Source organism: Callithrix jacchus, chromosome 17, assembly GCF_049354715.1.
Source record: "Callithrix jacchus isolate 240 chromosome 17, calJac240_pri, whole genome shotgun sequence".
NCBI classification, from domain to species: domain Eukaryota; kingdom Metazoa; phylum Chordata; class Mammalia; order Primates; family Cebidae; genus Callithrix; species Callithrix jacchus.
Window position 1 is genome coordinate 44,393,674 of NC_133518.1, and position 16,889 is coordinate 44,410,562.

Consider the following 16,889-nt stretch of genomic DNA (forward strand, 5'->3'; position numbering starts at 1 on the left):
CTGAGTTCTTTACAAACATGTTATTTCATTCCCCTAACAGCACATGAAGATTTATTATATCATTTTACAGATGAGGAAACTGAGGCTTAGAGTGATTAAGTAATTCATCAATTGCCACAGAGCTGATCAGTGGTAGGGCTAGGGTATGATGCCAGTTCCTCTCCAGATTGGTGTATTAGAAAGTTATTCTTAACTCCATCATTAAGCAAAATCATTCATGTTTTGAATGAGGTCTTTCTATATTACTGGGAGTCCTTAATTTTTGTTTAAAATACTTTCCCCGAACATTTCTTCTTAATGGACAAATACCTCCTACTGCAATTTTGGAAAGCAGAGAGGCTGCAGATTCAGCCTAGAATGGGGAAGGGAACATCAGTGCCAGGGAGCAGGCTCCTTTTAGCTGCTTCCAAGTCAGAGTCTTAGTAGGGTAAGCTTCTCCACTGCCCTGACCTCCCTCTCTCATCTAAAAAGTAAGGATAATTATATCCATCCTGTCAACCTCAGAGGAAGCCACCAAGAAGACTGAGCAAGGCGATGGCTGAGTGAGGGCTTGACAGGAAGGCCTGGGGGAAGAACGAGTGGGGTCTGGTGGTCCCCCAGAACCCTCTTCATGTGGCTCTCCTTGGTCTCCTGCTCATGAGCACTTTTAACTCCATCAAGAACACACCTGTGTCTTAATTCCCTGGCACATCACCCTGGGCCATCCATTCCACATTGAACACATATTTATGGAGTCACTTGTGTCCCCAGCACAGTTCCAGGTCCTGGGGGGCAGCAGTGCACACAACATAACGCCCTGCCCCTCTAGAGCTGTTAGCCATCTGGGAATCAGAGCTAACACTCTTAGGACACTTATAATGGGTGGTTCCAGATAGTTTACGTGCATTTGCTCACTTAATCCTTTCCCATAAAACTTTGAGGCAAGAGGTAGTATGATAGCTAAGGAAACTAAGGCACGGGGAGGTTAGGTACATTTCCCCAGATTGCACAGGCAGGAGGCAGTGGAACTGAGGCTTGAACCCGGGGAATCTGATGCCAGAGCCCATATCCCAACATCACACCCTACTGCCCTGTGTCTTTACATGCCTAACTTCTGCTAATCGGGTGCCAAACGTTTTCACTTTATCCTTAATGACTTCACGGGTCTTCTCTGTCTCCACTCCCCGCTGATCAGGGCCCTCTCCCTCCTCCTGGAAACGTAGCAGCCTCCCTCTGGCTTTCCTGCCTCTCATAGGACACTGCCCAATTCCCACCTAGCCCCTCTCATCTTCGTTCTGTCCCGGACCCCACCTAACCTTTTTTTGGTCATTGGGTCCCAAATAGTGTCTAGACATGTCACCCTGGCCTTTAAGGCCCCCCAGAGTCAGTCCAGCACATGTTTGCATATCTACCTCTGTTTCCAATGATTAGTTTATAAAAACTGTTCACCAGGATAGAAGGTCTAAACTTTTTGAGATAATGATGAGCACTTTTGAATAGCTGACCGAAGTGTATAGACCTTTCCTTTCCAGGAAAACAAACATGTGAGAGCTCTTCCCAAAGATATCATCCCCTTCCTAGACTTACCTAACTCAAGTTTTCACCATGAAGACCTCTGCTATAGGCATGCAAATTCTATTACTGCTCCTTTTAGAATGCATCTGTCCATCTGCCTCTCAACATCTCATGACATGTCTTCCATCCATGATGCTTTCTCCAACATTAATAAAATCCAAATGAGATCCTAGTGACCTATCAAAGCCCAGTTCCAATGTTACAAGGGGAGACGAGGGCTTTCCCTTGAGGCTTTCACCCACACCTACCTACGAGGAATTTCAGTGCTCTACTGCCTGGCATTCAGGATCACATCTTTCCACCTACCTGATTTGACCCCTTGAGGGAGGGGATACTGGCTTAGTCATCTCACAACTTTCACTTCACCTAGCATGGAACTCTGTAGACAGCATGCCTGAGTGTTCAGTTTTTGAATTTTTTTTTTTTAATGAAAGCAGTCATCTTTATTTCCAAATAGAAGGTTCCAGGTCACTAACGAAATGGACTTTTTATCATCCATGTTCCACTAATAAGGCCTTGCAGAGTGTAAACTTCGGAAAATTTCACCATATGTAAGCCTCAGAAAATTATCTCTTGCCTTAGCCATTTGTTAAAAATATAAACATTCATTTCCATGAGTTACTGCAGTTTTTGAGTTCCTACTTAAATCTCTATTTCCCTAGTAACGTTAACCTAGTTTACAGGAATCTATGACTTGGAAATAAGGTCAGATCCTGATAATTAGTTGCGATCCATATTTTGTACCTGATAATTAGCTTACAGCTGCAGTGATAATTGGGCCCTACATTTTTGGGAGGTGGCATATTTTAAGAAAGCAAAGTACTCTTCATGTGCTCTGATCTTGTCTCTGCTTTGCTAAAGGGTTGTTAAAGAGAGAACTATAACATAGAAGAAAAATGAATACATTTGCTCTCGAGGATGCAATTAAAATAGAATGTAAATATGACTAATGAGGCGATTAACTTTTCTAGAAATATTATGCAGGAAAGTCTGTCAGTCCCTGGAAAGTCAGTCCCTGGAATGTCAGTCCCTGGAATGTCAATCCCTGGAAAGTCAGTCCCTGGAATGTCAGTCCCTGGAAAGTCAGTCCCTGGAATGTACACATTTCCATGCCGAGAAATTCAGTTTAGTGTCATCCCTTATTGACCAGAGGGATCTAAGAATAAAGAACCTTGCTACTGTCAGGGAAGGCCAAGGAGTTCAGAGAGATGGTTATGAAAAGCACCCATTTCTTCCCAGCTTGATCTGCCCAGCTATGAAACATTTGGCCAAATGCGCCCAGAAGTATTTTCTGCATGTGTACAGATTCTTTTCAACTTGGTGTCAGTAGAGTGGCACTAACGCAGGGGTTATGGGCACTGGGCTCCAGTCTCAGCTCCAGTGGTTGTAGCCAAGTGGTTTTGGATCATACATGTCATTGGATTGCATTGGATGTGCATTGCTTTGGATGTGGAATGGGTTTGCTTCCTTCATGTGTGTGGCCTCAGTTTCTTCATTTCTGCATGGGCATAATGACACTTGTTTCATGAAAAAATGCCTAGTACAGAGAAGAGCAGCCAGGATGTCCCAGGGAAATCCCTACTGAAGCTGTAGGATAGGGAGGGCCTGAGAAATCCCTGTGCAGGAGGAAGCTCTGGCATGAGCCAGGAAATTCTAGCAAGGAAGATTCACAAGTCAGGATTCTGGGTCCCACCCTACCCTCTAAGTTTAAGCCATGTAATCTTGGGCACTGGTGTCATGCTTTCAATGTCCATAAAATGATAGCATTTAAGTAAATGGTTTTCAAGGCATATTCTAGGAACCTAGTATTGTTCAATGCTATAAAATAGTTTATTTTTTTCACAAGTATCTTGATACTAAATAGCCTACATTTCTCCAAATATGACCTACTGTCAACTTAATTGAGTTTAGATCCACAACTGTAGGTGCCCATACTTACACTGTAATTAGAGTGTGATTTGTAGCCCTGAAGGGCCTCTGAGTTTTTCAAACTTTCTCTCTACTCTTTCTCAGTTCCTATCCGGGAGCTGCTCCCTATTCTTCAGCTCGTCTTGGTCATTAATCTAACCCATATATTCCATAAGCCAGGCTCCTCCACTAGACTGAGGATACAGAGTTCAGTCCAGCCCGCAGAAAGGCTGAAGTCAAATGGAGGTGACAAGCCAAAAATAGACAAGGCCATCCCAGTGGGGCATGGTTTATGACAGAGTAGTTTATGACACCTGAGAGTAGAGTGCTTTGCTTTTAAGAAAGCAAAGTACTCTTCATATGCTCTGAGCTTGTCTCTGCTTTGTTGGGGTTGTTAAAGAGGGAAGTATAACGTAGAAGAAAAATGAATACATTTGCTCTTGAAGATGCAATTAAAAGAGAATGTAAATATGACTAATGAGGTATGACAGATTTACAACACCTGGAGCCCTGTAGGCACAGAGGGAAGGTCACCTAATGCAGAGTGGGCATTGGCAGGAGGGATAGGGAAGGCTTCCTGGAATAGGTGATACTTGATTGAGTACTAGACACCCAAACATTCATTTATCCAGCCAGTAACTATTTGCTGTGTACCAGGCACTGTGCTAGGTGCTGAGGCTACATTATTGGATGATATCATGTCACTTCCTAAATCAGCCATCCACTGAAGTGAGTGGATCCCTCTAGCCACTCACCAGTGTCCATTCCATACTCTGCTGCCTCCCTGACATGACTTCTCCAATGTGGCCCAGCCTCCCCAGCAAACAAACCATCTTTCTTCCCCAAATGCCCCCTCCAGGGTAGGCCCCCTCTCCCATCCTTTTGTGGTTCCAAATACCACAAAATTCTTGGTGCTCTCCAGTCCAGCCTCCTCCCAGACCTCTTGATATCAATTACGAGTGCCATTGTGTACCCCACTCTTGATGGGCCAGCCTGATGGGCATCCAGCATTTTCAGGTTCAGGTTTCAGGTTCTCTGTCATGTAAATGCATCTTATATTCCCACTCAGACTCTACTCTTCTTTGATCTAAGGATCTGCTCCTTTCTTCTTTTATACATCATTGTGCCAGACTGGGACTAGGAGCCTAGTTAATAAGTAGGCTCTGAAAATGAGATGTTTTCTCCTACCTCTTACCGCCTTTCTAAGATTAGAGCTAAACCGGAGCACACTTGAATTTTTTGTTGTTTTATTCAAGGAGACAGAAGCAAAAAGGAAACATTTACTGAGCACCTACTTCATGGTAGGTGCTGAATGCTTTAGTTTCATTGCGTTTTAATCCCCACCACAACCCTGTAAGGCAAGCATTGTTATTTCCTTTGCATGTACAGAAACCAAGGCTTAAGGCGGTGGATTGACCTGTCCTTGGTCTTACAGCTAATGAGTGGCAAAACTTGAATGTAAAAACAGCCATGTGGTTTTGAAATATAACCACTTCTTCCAGCAAGCTTTTCCCAAGAATACATGTTCTTTTCTACCTCCCCATACCTGCTTAAATGCTGCAATCTGGAAAGATAAACAGAAGGTGTTTGCTGTGTGATGGTGGCTAAAAATCAGGTGAAAATCCTGGGCTTCCACAAGGGGAAAGGTAGGCCCCTCCAGGCCAGAGTTTAAGCAAACAAGATAAGCAGAGAAAAAAAAAATAGTTTCTAGGCACTGCCATCCATCTCTGGGAAGTCTCAGATAGGAAGCAGCAGGTGATCAAATGGAATGAAATTCTGAGGAAAAAAAGAGAGATGAAAATGAAAGTTTTACACATCACTGAGCTGCTTTCCTATCTGGAAGGAAAATCCAACATTAATAAAACAGAAAACCTTCAACAAAATCAAAGCCAATTTTTCTGTCAAGTTCAGAAACAACAATACATAAGCCTTCAGGCATATCCCAGGTGCATTCCATAAATAGTTGTGTTTCTGAGAAGTTGGGTAGAAATCAAATTTGGGTGAACTTGTCCCCATTAGCCCAATGAGGGAGGGGGCCTTTGTTGCTATGGAATCCAGTAGGCATAACGCCTCTTATGACAGCTTTAAGTTTTTCTCCTAAACTCCCTTCTCCTTTTTCCTACCCCCAAAAAGGCTGCCTTTGATCAACAGTTAATAGTAGTCAACAGACTCTGGTTGACCTCCTCTAATGAATTTGTCTATGATCACATACACCCTCTACAAACTCATATGCATTGGCTTGTCCTATAGTGGCTTGACTAATAGAATGTCCCTCCTGCATTCTATTAGTAAAAAGGTGGGGATTTTGTCTCCTCACCTGGCTGCCAAGTAAGGGCCTCTGCATAAATGGAAGGCAGGAGAGTGTGTAAGTCGGTGGGTGAGTGGGTAGCTATGAGCGAAGTCTGTGGCCAGATAGATCCAGGCTTGCAAGTCATCCCTACCACTTACTGACCACATGGTCTTGGACAAATTTTTACCTTCAATGCTACAAAATAGTTCATATTTTCTCACAAATATCCACATAAGGACAGCTTTGAGTGTTTCTTTTCAGCTTGGTGCTGCTAGAATGGCACTATCATTGAGGTTTGAGCAACTATCAAAGGGAGAAAAAAATGCCTATTTCTTAGGGTTAAGCAAAGGCATCTAAAAAACGACAGTATAAAATTCTGGGCATCAGGAAGGTACTTGATAAATGCCCAGCCTCCTTGCTGTGCTCCACCCACCCCAAATCTGACCCATTCTTGAAGTCCTAGCTCAAGCTCACCTCCTCCAGAAAGCTTTCCCTGACCAAGGACCTCTCCCTCCCATGAGCTCCATGGCACCTTTGGTCACCACCACCCCTCATCTGTGGTCACTCACTGCTTGTCCTATGAGAGTTAAATGTTTGTGCATGCCAGGATTTCCCCATCAGACAGCAGCTGCCTGAGGACTGGCTGTGATGACCCTCTAGTGGTAGGCCCAAGGCTAACCCAGAGATGGCAATTAGCAAACGTGCCTACAGACAAGTCATTCAAACACCAAAAGAGGCTTCAGTGGAAAAGGCTCCTTACATGAGTTGACTCCCAACTATGTGCCAATCACTCCACATCACCCATCTCACTCCATCTCCACACTAATCCCCCAACACAGGTGTTATTGATTCCATTTCACAGACAACGAAACTGAGGCTTGTGAAGGGAGCTAGTAGCTTCACCAAAATCTCACATCTCTGGGCACAGGAATAAAGGTGATCTTTGGAGAAGGAAGGGAAGACACAAATAAGAGAGAGAGGAGGGACCTGAGGGAGTAGGGAAGACCGACAGCAAGCAGTCAGACATGAAAGGCAAAAGTAAACTCCTGTCAGCTGAGCCCCTGTTGCGAGCTGGCTCCTGGGCAGTCTCCGCACACGTCCCTTCTCTTAACGCTCATCTGGTGCCTTTGCAGCTTGCTGCACACTTTTGTTTATCATGCCCAGTGAAAGCTAGCGAGAGAGTAGCTGTGACTCCGACCTCTGCCCCCACCCAGCTGACCAGCGAGTTTATCCTCAGACACAATCCAGTACCTCTGGAGAACCGGAATTGGAACTAGATTGCTTTCCTGTAATAAAATTTACGGTGTATACAAATTCAATTACATCATTCTGTGTGCCAATGGTGGCTGAAGGGGCCAAAGTCACTTACACAGATTCATCACCAGGGTGCGAAGAGCCAGGAGCATGAAATTACCTCCCATCCAGAGTCCAGGGCATGGCAGGAGCTCGGCAGAGGCCACAGACTGTGAGAAGTAGCCTCAGGCAGGAGGATGCTTGTGTTCAGGCTAAACGTCCAACCTCTCCCGAGAATGACAGGGAGCCCAAAGGCCTGACTGCCAGCCCCATCCAGAGAGGGGCTCTGTGCTCACCCCTGCATACTCGTGGTTGGCTGTGCTGTCTTGATGACAGCTGTGTCTGTCCCTACACACAACCTGCTTCTGCCCTGCATGGGGGAGAAACAACGTGCTGCACCCACACCCAAAGCTTGCTATTACATCCTCATGATATAGATGTGGGCTGCCAGAGAAGGAGGGCTCATGTCAAAAATGAGTCTCTTCACATATCAGCTGGGCAGAGTTGGTTTTCTGAGAAGGAGAAGGAAAGGGCTACACTTCAAAAGAGAAGCTCAGAGAGGCCAACTCTTATCCCAGGAGGCATTTCCAAACCCACTTGGTGATGGTGGGAGACACAGCTGGTTAGAGAGAAATATTTTAAGCAAGCGCTCCTCTTCCTGACTTCCCCCAGGGTTACCATCTAGCAAGTCTGGTAAACCAAGACCTATGAGAATAAACCTAGAATCAGGGTGGGGTGCAGGTGTGGACCTTGGGATCATTTAATAACAACTATTTGGAGAAAAGAATAGCCCACTGCACAGACTCAGCCAGCCAGGCCTGGAGAAAGATAAACAGACTTCAATTCTCCATCCACTCTGGGCCAATTGACCTCAAACAAGTCCCTTAAACCAACCAAGTCTTTGATTTCCCTAAGACTGTGGTTCTCAAAGTGGGGCCCCCAGACCAGCAGCTCAGCGTGTCCTGCAAACTTCTTAAAATGCAGATTCTCAAGCTCTGCCCAGATGACCTGCACCAGCAACTCTGGGGTGCAGCCATGTGATCTGTTTACCCCACCCTTCCAGGTGGTTTCCACGCCCCTGCTTTAAGGCGTGATGCTTTGCGACTGCACACTGAAATCACCTGGAGAGATTTTACAACAATCCAAGAATCCAAGCCACATTCCAGACCAATGACATCACCATCTCTGATATGAATGATGTGGGATCCTGGCCTCAATACCGTTTTGAGGCTTCCCAGGTGATTCCAGATGTAGCCCGGTTCAGAACCGCTGTTCTCTGGAAGTATCACAGTCCTCACGGGGCGTGGAATAAGACCGAAGATGGAGAAACACACGTGTGAGTAATCCCTCCTCCTGGCCCCCTGCAGCCAGCAGACGGCACTATTGCCCCTCCCTATCCTTTTGTCTGTTCAGCAGAGTCGATTAAGGGTGCAGATGGGGTAAGAATAAGAAGAGAGATGTTTAGGAAGATGTGCAGCAACCATGCTGTGGATGGAACAGGAAAAAACGGACTGAAGGCAGGAAGGGTTTCAGCATTGATTTTAATGGGCTCCATAAAAATCTGTAATATTTCACCCAAGTCTGATTGTTTCTCATTTATCAGAAACAGTCCTGAAGGTCTGCAAACTTGTGCAAATTACACATGCCACAAGATTGATGGCTTCTCCAGACAGCCTCTCTGTGATGCAATTTGCTGTTTAAACCCCAGTTCTACCAAAGACCTTGAAGCTGTTCACACCATCAGCCAAGCCTGAGCTTTGAATGGGCATTAGAAGCCCTGTTTCCTGTTCTCTCGGAGCTGAGGGAGGCCCCAAGGACAGGGAGTGAGCAGGCCAGCCCCAGGTCCCAGCCAAGGAATGTTAGCTGCTGTGTTCAATCCAGGATGACTCCCAAACGTGCCCTTTGTGTGTTCAAAAGCTGTGTTTCTTTCTTTGTATTGAAACTGTGCATCCTTGTTTACCACTGTTCAGCCTTCAAAACCCCAACAGTAACAATAAAAACAGCGGGGAGGCACCCACTGAGCACCAGGCCCAGCACTGCACCCTGTCGAATATCTCCCTTTATCTAAACCAAAAGCACAGGAGATTGCTGTTGTTCCATCTTGCCCCTCCAGATCCATCCTCTACTACCCTTCTCTCTTCGGTGCCCTGGGAGGCTGACCCCTGTGGACTGCTTTATCCAAGCTCCCTCTCCTTCTTGTCTGGTTGGGTTTGACAAAGGCAGAAAACTAAAGGGCAGGAGGAACAAGAGGTTGGGGTATTTGTTCCTCTGACTTCCTCTCTGTTGGGTTCCAGTTTGGTCCCATGTTCTTCAACAGAGGGTCACAATTCCTGTGGGCTGGGCTTGCTCCTACAGCTACAGCTCTTGGGCAGGCCCACCAACTGCTCCTGGTAATTCTCTTCCCACTTCTTCAGCCTGGGGATAGTCGTGACTTCCATGTTGCTAGCCCTGGATATTTCACTATACTTACTGGTGTCACTTACCACTGCTACACCTCCAACCCATGTGAAATTGCCATGTGTGTAGGTCAAATAGCAGTGATTTCATATGGCTCAACATAGTAAACAGCCGTCCTCCAGTGGTCTCTGATCACTGGCTCTGAGTGGGCCTCTGCTTCCTGCTCAACTCACACAGCAGGCTTGGAGAGATGGTGTTGACCCCTGTTCCCAGGTGAAAAACAGAGACTCAAAAAGCTTCATGGATTTGTTCAAGATTATCTAATGAATGGTTGAGAAAATAATAGCAAAAACAAGCTGAGAATTTACTGTATGCCAGGCACTATGCTAAGCAGTTTGTACAAATTAACTCATGTAATCCTTGGTTCTCTGAGATAAGGACTGCTGTTACACATTTTATCAATGAAGAAATCAAGACCCTGCTACCTAATCCAGGTACCTTCCTTTGGTTAAACCCAGCAAGGAGCAAGAGAGAAGGTGAACTCAGATGAAGCAAGTCTGTAGAGGTCAGGATCCTGGGGCCCAGAACAGAGAAAGTAGAGGAGAGATCTGGAGGGACAATACAGGATCAAACCAGCGTCCATGCTTTTGATTAAGATAAAAAGAGATACGCTAGCTAAGGGCTCCATACTGCGGTCACCTTTTGAGGGGTCACTGGGATTACCACTGTCCTGAGGCCTTGTACTGGGGCAGGGCTCGCCTCTCCTTCCCATGACCCTGTTAAGTTCTTGCTCAGCTACTGGGACCCTGATGTGCTTCTCTTGAAGGAATGTGGTCAAAAGGCAATTTTTGAGCCAGTCTGACCATAGCCCAGCTTGGACACTCTCTCTTCAGTAGAAGGTGTCTGTGGGCACCCCCACCTGGCCTCCTTGCTCATCTGTCATACCCAGTACTGGAGGTAATAGTCCTCCCTCAGGGAGGCTGAGAAGAGAAAATAAAGATGGCCTGGGTAAAATGTGTAGTCCCTAATAAGCATTTAATAAATAGCTGGTTCTGTTCCTCATTCTGGAAATAATATTTCTGATCTAAAGATTATAATTGGTGGTTTAAGAAGGGAGACTAATACTGTTTATCACACATTGATTTTCTGCAACTGGGGTTAGAAAAAACTCTCCTTAAAAGATGGTTTTCTTGATTTTACTGTTAAATTCCAGGATTTCCTTGGCAACAGCCTTCGGGAAGACAAAGACAAGTCAGTCAGAGGCCACCCACAGGGGATAAGACTTGAAGGTGATTTATTCCACTTCAGAGCTGGTCCTCTGCAGGGATAGTAGTCAATGTGTCCTCAGTGGAGATGCCTTCTCTGTCTCAGATAGAATTAACTCTCCAGGCTTGCCCAGTCCCTTCAATTGTTTCTCTGGCTCAAACTCAAGTTACAGTCAGTGCTGCCTGCACGGGCCTCCTCCAAGAGATAGGGGGAAGGGGTGTGCAAAGACCAGCACAAACAGGTGCTCACTGGGGACACCTAGAGCAGTGCAGCTGGTCAAATCAGGAGGGAATGGAGGTAGTGAAGTAGCAGGGACTGGAGAATAGGAAGTGAGAGTCTGAGAGTGCCAGAGGCATGGGCAGGATTTGAGTTTGGTCTTTCCCTCTGGGTGTGGTGGGCCTGGAGGGATCAATTATGGCAGCTGGAGGGCTGTGGCCTCAGTACAAGGGCACAAGGAATTTGCAGAGTCGCTCTCCAGCTTGTCCTGAGGCCTTTAACACAGGACCACCCCCCTTCAGGACGTCTACATCACTCTGCCCCAGGGCACACCCAGCTCTACTATTCTCTAGCTCTGTGACCCTAGGCAATCTATCTAATCTCTCTTTGCCTCAGTTTCTTTACTTATAAGATGGTGGTGATAATAAGAATATCTACCCAATAGGGCTATTGTGAGGACTAAATTGATATGTATAAAGTATGTGGACAATGCTGTTCCCTGAGGAGCAAGCATTACACTGGGTCAGCTGCCATTGCTGTTAGCAAGAAGGTGGTCAACTCTGAGGGTCATCCTGTATATAGGCAGGACTTAATAAATATGAATCTCATAACAGCTCACCACTGGTTGTTGGCTGGTGCCTGAAATCTCACTGCAGATCCTATATTCATCCACTCATTCAACTATAACCTAAGTTGTATTTCCCAAGATATGGTCCATGTACAATTGTGGTATATAATTTGACAGTAGGGTTTACATTAGAGATTGTTGTTTTAATTTTAATAGCCATGCATTTTAAAAAATTTCCTCATATCAATATTTAAGGCAAGAAATATCAGCTTCCATTTAAATAAGTAATGATAACATTTTAGATAAATTTATGCCCCTTTTGAGTACAATTTTCAGTCATATTCCTTCTTCCTCCTTTCTCCCCTCAGCCACATGGGAACAATATTCTTCTGGTCATTTTTTAATATTTCATATTTTAATTTTAATAGTCATGGATTTACTTCCTTGTGTTATTATTTAAGGCAAGTAATGCTCATTTCCAATTTATAGTGTTGACATATTGCTATGGTTTGAATACTTGACACTTCAAAACTCATGTTGAAACTTAATCCCCAGTGTGGGCAGTATTGAGAGGTGAGGTCTTTAAGAGGTGATTGGGTCATGAGGGCAAAGCCCAATTCACAGAGTAATGGATTAATATGTTGTTAAAAATAAGTAGTTCCTCTTCAAAGAGTTTCAATTTGTTACAAACAAGTTGTTCTTCTCCAAGAGGTCTTTATTTCCTTGTCCTGAAGACTTATTTCCCTGTTCTTTGTCTAAAGTTACCTTGCCCACCAATATATCAGCCCCTCCTGCCCTGCTGTGCTTAGGCAAGCCCACCAAGAAATCATCCCCTTCCTGCTGTAACAGTTTTACCCACAGAAACTGTTCTTCCCTACACTCTTCAGATTAGCTAATGGTGTTTAGCTTAGACTGTGCTAAGCTGACCCCAACCAATAGGGGAATAACACAGCAGCTAAGGCCAACTGCAATAGGAATTAAAAACCCTTGCTTTCCTTTGTTCATGGTTCTCTCACCACTGCTCCATCTGTGAGAGGTACCCTTCTATAGAAGTAAATTTGCCTTGCTGAGAAAATTTATGTTCAAGTGCTATTTCTTTGCGGCAGCAAAAATTTGTTTCTAACATGTGTTAACAAACTAATGGGTTAGGGTGGGAGGGGGAGTGGTGGCTTTATAAGAAGAGGAAGAGAGGCCTGAGCCAGCACACTAAGCCCCATCACCACGGGATGCCCTGCACCACCTGGGAACTCCATAGAGAGTCCCTACCAGTGAGAAGATTCTCACCAGATGTGTCCCTTCAACCTTAGACTTCTCAGCTTCTAAAACTATAAGAAATAAATTCCCTTCTTTATAAATTAACCAGTTTCAGGAATTCTATTATAAGCAACAAAAAAATAAGCTAAGATCCATTCAGTTTCCCTCCTAAATTAATGTATATTAGAAGTTAAAATATTATATAAATAAAAAGCACAGGTGGAATATTATATGGCAGTTAGAAATAAACTATCACACAGATTAATGGACAAGAAAGTTGTAAAGCAATACATATATTGTGTATCATTTGTGGGAAACTAAAATGTACTCACTATATTACTATTAAGATTTCTTATTATTGCATGTTTTTATTCTGTAAAGAGATGCAAAATTGACTACAAGGTGGTGTTCCCCAGGGAAGGTGAAGCAGAAAGAGAAGAGAAAGGAATATAGCTAAGGTTGATGTGTAGCTCCTTTTTAGGGGACATATATTTACTAAAGGTTTTAATTTCTTTTTTATTTTTGAAGAAAGAGGAAGAAACTTGAAGAATATATGACACAATGCTAGCAATCTTGGTGGAAGCCACATGGATGTTTATTAAATATTCTTGACTTTTTCTTCATTTTATTAATCTCTCAATATCAGTGATAATATAGGTGGTATGCAAATGTTTAAAAATCCCCCAGAAGGACAGTTGGAAGAGGGCAACACCAATTCAGGATGGTGCAAAGTGGCAGGGATGCAAAAATGTCAGGCACTTCACTCAAGTGTGGAACAAAGAAAGAGAATGTCTACAATTCCGTGAGAGAAGTGAGCCAGGAATGCCTCCTTGAGGAGATGAAACTAGAGCTGTCATTAAGTATCTGGGTCAGGGCCCATCAACTGATGAATGGAAAAATAAAATGGGGTGTATCCATACAATGAAATACTACATGGAAATAAACAGAAATAAAGTACTAATAGATGCTACAACATGGTGAACCTTGACAACAAGGTGTTAAGTGAAAAAAGTCAGACACAAAAGGCCACATTTTTTCTAATTCCATTTATGTGCAATACTTAATATGGACAACTGTGCAACAGAGACAGAAAATAGAATAGTGGCTGCAGGGTCCTGGAGGAGAAAAAGGAAGGTTGCTGATGGGTACAGGGGTTTTTTATTGGTTTGAAATTGAATACCGAATCAAATGAACCTAGATGTGTATTAACTCCTAATGTCTTTGGAGTTTCATTGATGAAAATGTTCTAAAATTGTGGCGATGGTTGCACAGCTCTGTGAATATACTAAAAACCATTGAATCATGCTCTTTAAATAGGTGAATTGTATGGCAGATAAATTCTATATCAATAAAGCTGAGATATACATTAATTAAACAGACATTATATATGAAAATAAACAAATGAAGACTAGGGCTGTCATATGGATGGAGCAGAAGAGAGGGATCATGGCCGATGACAGCTCAGCCCCCTCTTCCCTCCTCACATAGGTTTGTCTCACCCACTCTGTATAAGCTATTTCAGGGGCTGCTGCAGACACAGTAGAGAACCAGGCAGACAATTTTCTTCCTCTGTGCAGGTTCTTGTCTTGTGGGTTGAGAGAAGCAATGACACTGATGGTCCACAATGACACAGATAAGCCTCTAAAGCTTCATAGGAGTTGGTGAGGCCCAGAAAGAAGGCAAACACAAAAAAAAGGAACAACATGTGCAAAGCATGAAAGCCAGAGAGACAGAGGCTTTCAAAGCTGCACGGAGTTTGTACAGTATACAAAGGCTGGAAGGAGATAAGTCCAAAATGACAGGCTGGACCTGGAGAGACCTGGCTCTGCAGCATTCCTCCTGCACCACCTATCCCTCCCCATAATTTATAAAGGGAAGAATCTGCATTTCCTCTGGGACTATGAAGGTCTTTAGTAAAGTGAAGCTGAGTTCTCTTCATCCCAACATTTTGGACATGGAGAGACCAGGGTCTTCCTAGAAGCCTCTTCTGCTGACCCCTCTGTTATCTAGAAAATAAAAACCTATGCACATGCACCAAATGGTCACTGGTGCAGAGAAGCTGGCCATCTCAGCCATGAGCTGGCTGTACGGGGCCCAATGACCTTCCCTTATTTGGCCTTGAGAAGCAACTCTAAATAAATTTACTTCGAGTCAGTTAATTAAAGTTAAGATCACAGCCTGTATATCTCAAGGTGATAAAAATGAGCAGTTACGTGTTCCCACTGCTCTCTGGATTTAACGTGATGAATGGAAGAGGTAATATACTGCAGGGAGAGCTCACAGCAGCTCTGGTGAAAGATATCTCCAATCTTTATTACTGTGCCTTTTCTCCACTCAGGCCGTCTGATATGGAGAGCACTTATTTCCTTCATTTATCACTGCCATCAGCAACATGAGTTGGATGTCAAAGACCCATTTTCTTTCCTCATCCTCCCATCATGCCAGAAATGACTGATTCACCACAAGGCCCACCTCACAGCCAGATCCACACACTCCACCTTGTAATCATGAAAAATACTCTCTCCCCTTCAATGGGACTGTCACTCGTGCTGCATTATCAACAGCCTCCAAGAGAAGACTTTATTCTTTTCCTCTTGCCACTGGGTTCAAACTAAATAAGAAGTAAAGGCACATTTCTAAAGAAGTGTTCTATTTTCTTTAATCTCCTCAAATTGCTTGGTGACTTGACTTTCCTTTCACCAATGGGAAAAGCCATCAGCACTGAATAAAATATTCAGACCCCTGGCAGAATTCAGATGAGATAGGATTAAGTTGCCTGGTGAGGAATACTAACATGTGCACCTGTGAGACATTAGTCACTGACCTTCTCTCCATCTCCCAAGCAAAGAAAGAGCATATGAGAATGCTTGTGGGGGTGAGGAATCTGCCCCTCACCATAAACATACATTGTAATTGTTCTTTTAAGTAATTTGACTATATCTAACCTATGCATTGCATTGTCTGGCCTGAACAGATTCAGACTATTCCTTTCTTTGCACATTAACACCCCAGGTGTGTTGACTAAAACTTTAGTGATGTGTTTCTATGATAAATGGCAAAGAGGAGCTAGAGAGCACATGGATTGAGCAGTGCCATCTGTTTCAGGGTGAGAATTGCCTCAGCCATACGTAGGGGGTCATTGAAAGACACTTAAAAAGATGAGAAAAGAAAGGTGCAGCTACTGAAATGGCTAATGTGCAAAACAAAGGAGAGTCAGAGCAGGCGATCCAAACACTATAGCTTCAGCAACTTAGTAAGAAATGTTATAAACTATGTAAACTCACCTAGCACAATGCTCGGCTTCCAGAAGATGGACAATCACTTTCACAGTACAGAATTGTAGTTAATATGACAGCCTTGATTTCTTAAACCTTCTTAAAATAAGAAAAGGTCAGATTTATTTAACTCAAAATAACTTAGGCATAGCTCAACATATTTGATACTTAGAAGTTGTTGTTACTGTCATCTTTTAATCTAGCTGATATTCTTTAATTCATCTGTTTATACTTATTTATAAGTTAAATATTTTCTAATATATCTATGTCTATACGCATATGCATGCACACACACACACACACACACACACACACACATATATACACATACACACAAAACAAGACATTCCCTCAGAGCCTGGAATCCTACCCTTCAAGTTGTTTTCAGCCCTACAAATTACCTGGCAGCAGTGGAGAGACATCAGGGCATTGTTGTGAAGAAGAAAATCAATGGTATTTTTAAGACATGCCCTTAATCTGAATTCGTTGCAGGAATGTCATGCATGGTTATGAAAGAAAATAAACTCTAATTTACTTACAAGTAGTTCATGCTTTTAAATATTGTTAGTATAAATAGCAGAAGTATTAATATGCAAATTTAAAAGTAAAACCTAGAAATATCCAAATAGCTAGGAATAGAGAATTAAATGAAACAGCCAACAGGGGGACAGCAACGGGAGTGAGGGGAGAAAGCAATTTGGCAAAATGTATTACAATGGTGCAAAAGTAATTGCTGTTTCTATGCCATTAAAAGTAATAATAAAAGCCTTAAAAGGGGTTCTAGCCCCTGGACCCAGAAGTTTCACATTTTAGAAACTTATTCTAAAGAAATAATAAGATTTTACAACAAAGATTAAAATGTGAGTGT

General features: G+C 43.5%; 1 protein-coding gene across 3 annotated transcripts in view; it reads right to left on the reverse strand.

Moving 5' to 3' along the window:
- CLSTN2 (calsyntenin 2) overlaps window positions 1–16,889 on the reverse strand; it is a 669,035-nt gene that overhangs the window by 540,974 nt on the left and 111,172 nt on the right. For 2 of the 3 annotated variants that reach the window (XM_078354097.1, XM_078354096.1), the window contains exon 5: window positions 1–16,117. This exon is cut by the window's left edge and continues 27,176 nt beyond it. The exons of the other annotated variant lie outside the window; for it this stretch is intronic. The gene's annotated coding sequence lies outside the window, so the exon portion shown is untranslated. The remainder of the gene's footprint in view (window positions 16,118–16,889) is intronic. 3 annotated transcript variants of the gene reach the window in all.